At 42.7% G+C, this 9120-nt stretch overlaps 1 pseudogene; it reads left to right on the top strand.

Moving 5' to 3' along the window:
• Positions 1-961: 961 nt before the first annotated feature.
• On the top strand, positions 962-8326 carry LOC123385153 (annotated as a pseudogene).
• Positions 8327-9120: the final 794 nt, after the last annotated feature.

Below are 9120 nucleotides of genomic sequence, written 5' to 3' on the forward strand. Positions count from 1 at the left end.
ATCAAAACCCACTTTGTTGGCTTATGCCTACCACCACCCCCACAGTATCACGACCTCCCCCAAATATCCTCCATTATTTTTGGACCTCAGATAGGTTCATGAAACAGTTGGTTCCAGTTCTGCTTTGAGGTTCATGAAAAAGTTGGTTCCAGTTCTGCTTTGGCCTGATTTATGTCAACTGCCCAACCTACCTTGTAACAGGTGCCAAGGGTATGTGAGAACATGTTTCACCATGTGAGGACCAAACTATTTCTTAGATGAGACTTCCATATTCCACTGGACACCTTGACCGTACAGCTGCCCAACTTGAACCTGGGGCTCAGCCTCACCACAGCTTTTTAACACAGGTCTGAGGAAGAGACATGCTTCTCTTCACCTTCCTGCTCCCAACACAACTTCCCCTTGGCCAATTTAGATACTGCCAATGAATGCAAACACCTGGTGGGGGCACAGGGACTAGCCCAATTCTAAATTCCAATCCAGGCTTAATCAGTTTACCTAGGAAGTCTTGAGTAAGGAGTTATTCTAAGGAGGATTCCTCTCTACTTTGAAGACAATTTAATTCAGTTTGATACCCATTTACACTGGTCCTTATGCAGGCACAACATCTCCAGTCAAGTCTATCAGAATCTATACTTCAGTTGGCTCATGAAGGGTTTTGGTAACAGTCCATCACCAGCCTAACTGGAATGGAATTCAACACTAAGAGGTAGTTTCTCCCACAATGAAGAAACTTTGGTATGCATTTTGGAGGTGGGGGGTTGAGGGGTGGGGGGAAGTGGTGGTAATGAGTGAGGCTCTGGCTAGGTATTAAATGCTTAAGTACTTGTTCTCTTTATGATATCACTAACTCCATTGGAAAACACTCAAAAAGTAAGAGCTACATGTGGTATTTTTCCAGTTTCCTCTACTTAGAACAGCTATGAGTTAGTAAACTAAGCTTTAGACTGTGCTTTTAGACATGGCCCTGAAGATTCCAGGACAAAGTTTGCCAACAATAATCAAAATGATTGCTAGGGGTGTGGAAGATGGCCATACTGCTGATGTAGGATGGTATTCAACACAAAGGCAATCATTCTGACAAAGTCCAAGTAAATAGTTGAAATGGTTCCAATGTTCTGATTCCTGGGAATTTCCCTCTTGAAAGGTTTGAACTCAACTGGCAGCAATAGTGAAACTACTTTCTACACAAGTCAGCTTGGACCAACATCTAAAACATGGGAAGTGAAGTTTAAGAGGGATAGTAGGCCCCCCAATGTTACCTTTTATCTATTCCCACGGGATAGCCACTAGCCACTGAGCACTTAAAATGAGTCTGAATGGAGATGTGCTGTAAGTTTAAAATGCATAGCAACTACAAGAAGTACCAAAATATAAAAGCCCTTTAGTTTTTGTATTACATGTTGAAATCGATTGTCTATTGGGTTAAAACTGAGTTTCATTTAATGGGGTCATTAGGATTATAGTATGTGGTTTGTACTTGTGTTTCACATGTGTCTCGGACAGCACCATTCTAGTGTCTTTATAAAGAATTTATAAGAGACTATGTGCCAACAACCTTGTCATCTAGAAGCTTTCCACAAATGCTACTTCAGAAGTTGAGGGTTCTCTGGGATGAGAACTTGATTTCAGAGAATTAGACAAGATCACAAGATTTTTCTGTTTATACCACATCCCATCTACCTGGGAATTCCTAAACCTCAGACATGGAACAAAAATGTTACATCAGGTATCTTTAGACAGTGATTGCTTGTCCTTTAGTTGATCACACCTAGTGTAAACATCCCTCAAAGAATTCTCTACTGCTTCTAGAAACCTCACCCAGCAGTAGCACAGACCAAAAGCCACCCTGGGCTTTTCCAAGCTTCCCCTTCCACTCAAAACCTGGCCTTGCTTCCACCCTGGCCATCCCACTGGGGAAGTGAGACCCTTCCTGCTACTGCAGTGAAGCTTCATTCCCTTCACTCCATCCTTAGGTTCTTCAGAAGCCCTTTCTATCACGCAGTTGAGGAAGATTGTGCCTGGATTCCATATCAGATTTTAAACAAGCCTTTATGGTTTTTTCTGCAAGGGAAATTTAGGCCAAAGGAGAAGTCTACTCAACACTTTTCAAAGTTACTTCGGAGAGTAACAACCAGATATGAAATTCATTTGACTCCCAGCCAGCCTCCCCCCTCACCCTTTTCTGTGGAGAGTTGTGTGTTGCAGTGAAGCACCTTCGGCCACACCTGGTGTTTGTGTTCCTTCCTAAGCTGTGCTGTACGTTCCTAAGAGGGCAAGGCCTCCTTTCAGAGTGTGCTCAGCACAGGGCTGTTGAATCTAGTTGCCTTCAGACCAGCCTCACATTAACACAAGCTTCAGAGAAGAGTTATTTGCTCCCAGCCAGTCACTTGCTGCAGTCACCAGTCTCCTGGACCATGGCTCAGGTTTGGGAGGTGGGGGAAGGGAAAACTGACCTGGATCACCTCTGGCCACCACAGGTGCCACCCACAGGCTTCTACAGGATTTTTCCCCTGGAGAAAAAAATGTCAGCCTTTGGAGTTAAACAGAATCAGGTCTGTGAAAGGACTATTACGTAAGCAAACTGCTTTATGCCTCAAAGGATTCAGAACCATAGTGAAGGTTGAAGCTTCCCAGTGAGCCTTTTCTCCAATTCCATCTCCATTTCATGCAAGACCTCAGACTTGACAACACTGGAACAGACATCACAGAAGCCAAAGACCCAGAGTGAGTTCATTTCTACTTAAACTTAAGTTTGCCGTAGAGGAAATGAAATGAGGCCTAAAGATATGGAGTTTCCCTAGAAGCACTGGGAGAATTGAGAAGTTAATGCTGTAATCACAGCTGCAAGCTTGAAGTGTCTTCCTGAATGAGGACTTTTTTTCCTTTAAAACTAATGCGTCAATATTTTTTCCTTCAACAAGCTTAAGTATATTTTAAACACTTTCAAATTATGTTCCCTAGTACCTTGAATATTCTCTGGGGCAGTAGGCTGATAAAAATGTACATTTCTCCCCTGCTGTTCCTAGAGCAGGTTTTTTGTTATGTATCAAGATTGCACACACACAACACAAAGGTCCAAAAGCTACTGGCTTGAGTTAGGATAGCCAAACCATGGGAAACTACCCCAAAAACCAAGAGCACACTTTACACACTGTTTGTTAAACAATTTGACAAATTATTTTAAAAAAGATAGCCCATAATGCATCAGCTACATGTAAGATTTATGGTGAGGGGGGGCTCTTGATATTCAGAGCGCTGCCTTTAACAAAAACCCTTCTGAGAAACTGCTTCTCTCCGATGCACACATTTCAGTTTACTTGGTTACAATTTCTATCATTGAATTCTCACCTTTAATAGTTTTCCTACTCTTCTTGCTTAGTTCTGGTCTGAGTGGCTGATTACAATTAGGATAATAATGGTCTGACCACAGACACTAAGATTTAGTGCTAAGAAATAAACTAAGCAAACAACCAATTTCCTGGGAAGGTAGCACTGAACTCTGGTGTGAAGCAGCTCTGGGTAACCACTGAATACTAAGCAGAAACCCAAGTAATGAGTTGAACACAAAATCGTCTTGCCACAGCTGAAGAATTTCTACTAATGCCACCCTAAGGGTTTGTCGGGGTTGGAGTTACAAAGAGCTAAATCCCAGACAAGTTTCAAGAAAAAACTTAAGAGGTTTGGGTTGAACGGAGCCCAGTGGCCAGAAAGCAGACAGAATGCACATCAGGCCACAGCTCAGAGGTAACCACACAGATAAAAAGGTCCTAGAGCATGGCCAAATTCCCCTTGGCAGAGAACCCTGCACTGCTCCAGGTTTTGTTCTAGAAAAAGTTTGACATTTAAGAAGCTTGGTGTTATTGAACCCCTTCTCCCCACTCTTCAGTTATGGTCTTACAAGAGTGACTACTAACCCCTCATCATACCCTAGTTTGATATCTAGAGCCAAGTGGCTCCAGAAGCCTATGCAGGAACACCAACATACAGACACCAGTTTTATAGGACTCACCTGCAGTGGAGTCCTTTAAATAGGCAAACAGGTGTTGTCTTGGTCTGCATTTTTAAGGGAGAAAAGCAAAGCTTTTCAGGGTCTCCAGTTAGTTTTCTACTGGGAAGTCAGCATTTGGTCCAGTAGTACACTGAAGTATTTTGTAGATTTGAAGTTGTGTATATGGTTTGCTTTTCATCTTTTCCTTTTATATTTAATGAAGTTTACAGAAATGGAAAGGGGACTGGTAGACAAAATATACCATGCTGTTCATCTTAGAATTCACTTAAGTTTAACTGAATTCTTCATTGCCAGTTAAGTCACCAGTATACCAGTTTCTGGAATTATTGGAAGCAGAGAAATTTTGCCATCAGTAAAGACACGATTACAGGTGAGACCGCTACAGGAGGAGTAACGAGAATATTGGTTTTCAGTGTTAGGCAGCCATGAAGAAGCAAAGCCATTAATTGCGATCCCTGGGCCTCATCCTGCTGGAGCACTCCCTCCCCTTACCCCAGTTCTAGTTATAACCATCAGTTAGCAAGCAGCAGCGTCTTTTGGAAAAGCTGGGACTCAAGACCCCAGATCTCATCGGTCAAGTGATTCTGCGTCAAGCAAATTGCCAACCCCAGAACTATACGTGTCTTGAGCACATTGTCTACAAGGCAAGATCTTTGCTCTTCTTGAGCCCGGCTTCCTTCACAAGTACATTAACAAAATTAATTCCTCACTAATAGGGGTGAGGGTAGACAAAGTTGTGTATCTTAATTTTTCCAGATTTTTCTTAAAGCAGGTAGACCTAGGTACAGTTTCGATATAGTGCGATTTTTTACAAGAGACCACTTTGTTATACAGATGACACACTACGATTTGCTAGGCAGTACTTGGGAAATCATCATAGTCCGGATTGTCACGTAGGATGCTCTTGATCAGTTTGTTACAAAGATGCCACATTATCGACTTCCTTTGTGACATTTTGTTAATAAGCTCAAGGAAACTTCACAATCCTCATGGTGCTTTGGGTAACCATCTAAGTCAAATTTCTTTACTATTCCAACTGCAAAAGCTCCTATCCGTTCCTCATCAGAAAAGTGATCTCAGGTGAGCAATTCTGACATTAAATGAAGAGTTCAGGGAGAGGTAATACATTTCCCCCCTCCAGCTCCACATACAAGTAGGTAAGTTTCAGCCCACAGGTTTTGTATCATTTTCAGGTCAGACAAGGGCTTGCAAAATGAATGTGGTTAAAACTTAACTCCCTGGTAAGAGGGCTCAAAAGCCACATGTGCTAGAAGTTCGCTTTAGTTCTTCACCAACTTATCACTAAAGACACTTCCTTCCCCCAAAGAAATGTAATTCCAAAGTATTCTACATTTTTCTCCCACGGTTTCCACCCAAGCCAATCTAACTTTTAGTCTCTTAACGCAGGGAGGTGGTGGTTTGTCCTCACTTTTTGCCATTAGTCTAGACAGGAGTTTCCAATAGAGACTTTAGGACTCATACTGAACGCTAGAAAGAAAAAGTATCTAGGAAATTTTTGTGAGGAAAGCTAGATTACTGAATCTGCTTTGAGCGTAGAAGCTCTAAACTTCTGTCCTTTTAAGGCTTATACAACTGAAGTTAGTTGGAAGAGTGATTTGATCAACCATCTTCTAAGTGGGAGGTTAAACAGAAGTCAGTTAAAAGCAGGTGACTTCTCAGCGAGGTTTGAGCAGAGAGAAGAAAACTCAAAGTTCAAGGTTCAATGTTGTCGTTTTTTAATATTTTTTAATGTTTAAGGGAGAAAGAGACAGAGTGCAAGCAGGGGAGGGGTAGAGAGAGAGGGAGACAGAATCCGAACCAGGCTCCAGGCTGTCAGCACTGAGCCCGACGCTGGGCTCAAACTCACAACCTGGGAGATTATGACCTGAGCCGAAGTCGGATGCTTAACTAAGCCACCCAGGAGCCCCAAAGTTTAAGAACCGCCCCCCCCCCCCCCCCCACCGGACTCCCAATAACTATAAAAGTTTTGCCTCTATCTGTATTTCGAGGAAGACATGACTGATAAAGTGACTTCAGGAAGGGGCCATAACATCCTACATAACATAACAAAGAGATATTTTCGGTCTGCAAATGACTGCTTTCGAGTTCCTCGATCTGTCTGCTTAGATACCCGTCCTTTTCTTCATTCTCCTTTCACTTCTAAAGTAAGCTACCCAAAATTTCCCTTGAGATCCAACGAGAAGTTTGGTTCTTTCCACCCACCACCTCCTTAACCCTCAGAGAACCCCCTCAGCTACTAGTACGCCTGTAAAACCGCGAACTACCCCACTCAGTGACCCACACACCCCAACCCTGCAGCAGCACCGCAAGCAGCTGCGGCCGCCCGCCAGCCTCCTTTTTATACTCAAAGCCCCGCCTTCTTCTTGGGTGCAGACCAATGAGAACACCGAGGAGCCGGTCTACAATTGGTCCGTGATTTCCGGCTGGTGAAAAAAAAATAGCCTTCCAAATACCCGGTTGTCAGAGCCTCGAGCTTTAGGCTTCTCACTTTAAAAATTTTTTTTTTTTTTTTTTTTCAACGTTTATTTATTTTTTGGGACAGAGAGAGACAGAGCATGAACGGGGGAGGGGCAGAGAGAGAGGGAGACACAGAATGGGAAACAGGCTCCAGGCTCCGAGCCATCAGCCCAGAGCCTGACGCGGGGCTCGAACTCACGGACCGCGAGATCGTGACCTGGCTGAAGTCGGACGCTTAACCGACTGCGCCACCCAGGCGCCCCTAGGCTTCTCACTTTAAAAAGGCAGTGCTCTCCCTCTGCTTTTTTTCCTGCCTGGTAAAGGTCACTGAGTTGTTGAAGACATTGTGAGGGAATACTTTAGAGTCATCTTCCAAAAGTGGCTGAATCAACTACCCCTCTAGCACTTAGTCTTAACGTGAAAGATTTTGTGAGCCTTAAGGAGAATCAAAAGGAGAACCCTGTGGGGCCGACGCATGCGCAGAGCAAAGGCTCAGGTAGGCTACCTTATTTCTTGGCCTGAGGCATCGTTTGGGCCCAAGGGTAAGATGCAGGTGCCTCTCTGGCACTCTCCTCCCTCATGTACCTGCTACTCTTCACCAGGATGCAGATGGTAGCCACCAGCTTGTCTGCAGCGAGTAGCTCGCCATTCACGGGGACTGCTGGGCTTTGGCCTTTTTGTCTTCTCTCTGACCGCTTTCAATAATCTGGAGAATCTTGTCTTTGGCAAAGGATTCCAAGCAAAGATCTTCCATGAGATTCTTCTCTGCCTCCCGTTGGCTCTTTTTGCATCCGGCCTCACCCACCGAGTCTGCCTCACCACCTGATTCACATTCTCCATGGTTGGTCTATGCTACATCAACAAGGCCTCCTCCACTCTGAATCAGGCAGCAGTCCCAGGCCTCCCACCAGCCAAAATCACAGGGAAGGGCAAAAAGAGAAACTGACCCCGAATGTCCAGTAAGGTTGATTCTTTGTTTAAAACAAAACAAAGCAAAAGGAAATATGAGTAGCTTTTTGGTCAGACACTGGTGTTAGAGTCTAACATCCTTACCCTCAGACAGTGCTAATGATCTTCATGCTCACCTGTGTGTGTCATTCATTTATTTTTTTCATTCACAGCTATCATTAAAGCCTATGATTCAGAGGAAGCAAGAAGTGACCTAGTGGGAATGGGTTTTGTCTGTGTTTCCCAGAATCCTCAGGATACACATGTTTCTGAAAAGCTCATTCGTTTGTAAATTTGGGGGTAAAAAGTACTATGTTTAGACACTAACAATCCAACTGATATAAATAAGTGATTTAATTAATAGAGGAAGAGAGGCAAAACTTCCTTACAGAATAATTTGAAATGATATATGTCCCTGCTCCCCAGTCCAAGAGGTGGAGTTTAATTCCCCTCCCTTTGAGTGTGGGCTGGGCTTAGTGACTCAGGTATCTATAGAACAGAGTAGAGAAAGGGAAAAAATAATAATTTTACATACACCTGAAACTAATATTATACCATATGTTAACTAACTGTAATTTAAACTAAAACTTAAACAATTTTACAGTGAAGAAACCTGGCAAACACGACCTTAACCAAGTGATCCAGGTTAACATCACCAGCGGTAAGTCATGTTGCTAGTAAGTACCTTTTGGTATAATGAGAAGAGCACTCCATCCCCATGATATTCCTCTTCAAAACCCATAACTCCAATATAATCATGAGAAAAACATCAGACAAAACCAAATTGAGGGACATCCTATAAAATCCTGATCAGCACTCTTTAAAACAGTCAATCAAGGCCATGAAAAATAAGGAAACACTGAGAAACTGTCACAGACCAGAAGAGACTAAGGGGATATCACATGGAATCCTGAAACAGAAAAATATATTAATAGAAAATTTGATGAAATCCAAAATGTTTGGAGTTTAGTTCATTATATATGTGTGTGTGTGTGTGTGTGTGTGTGTATATATATATATATATATATATATATATATATATGTTGTGCTTTGCCCTCAGCTTGCCTTTGGCTCCCACATCATTCCCCCCTGAACCATTTTGACTATATATATATATATATATATATATATATATATATATATATATAATGTTGATCTTTTAGTTTTGGCAAATGTACCATGATTATATAAAATGTTAACATTAGGGGAAACTGGGTAAAGGGAATAGGGAGCTTTCTTTACAGTCCCTGCAACTGTTATATAAATCTAAAAGTATTCATAAATAAAACATTTGAGATGTCTAGGAGTGAAGAGCACCCCCTTGGACCGCCCACTTCAGATTTCCCCATGGTGTCCCAGGATGCTATTGGAAATACTGGTTATTTTACCAAGGCTTTAACTGGAATGTCATATTTGAGAGTGACATGCATAGACTCCAATATGACCAGACAGCTTTAAGGAACTAAGGTTGACTTTATGAAGCTTGGAACCAATAAAGGCCCTTGGAAATGCTGGCCTGATACTTTGGTAACAGGGTTCCCAGCAGCCTTACCAGGTGAGTAAAGAATGTCATTTCCTGGCAGGTGCAGGAACCTCAGGATATCTTGGGGACCTCATGAGGAGGAATTCGCCCAAATCTACAGGTATTGTAGACATGTCTGATGGCAAGTATTTGGCTTGAC

The sequence above is a fragment of the Felis catus genome, chromosome B1 (assembly GCF_018350175.1).
Source record: "Felis catus isolate Fca126 chromosome B1, F.catus_Fca126_mat1.0, whole genome shotgun sequence".
NCBI lineage: Eukaryota > Metazoa > Chordata > Mammalia > Carnivora > Felidae > Felis > Felis catus.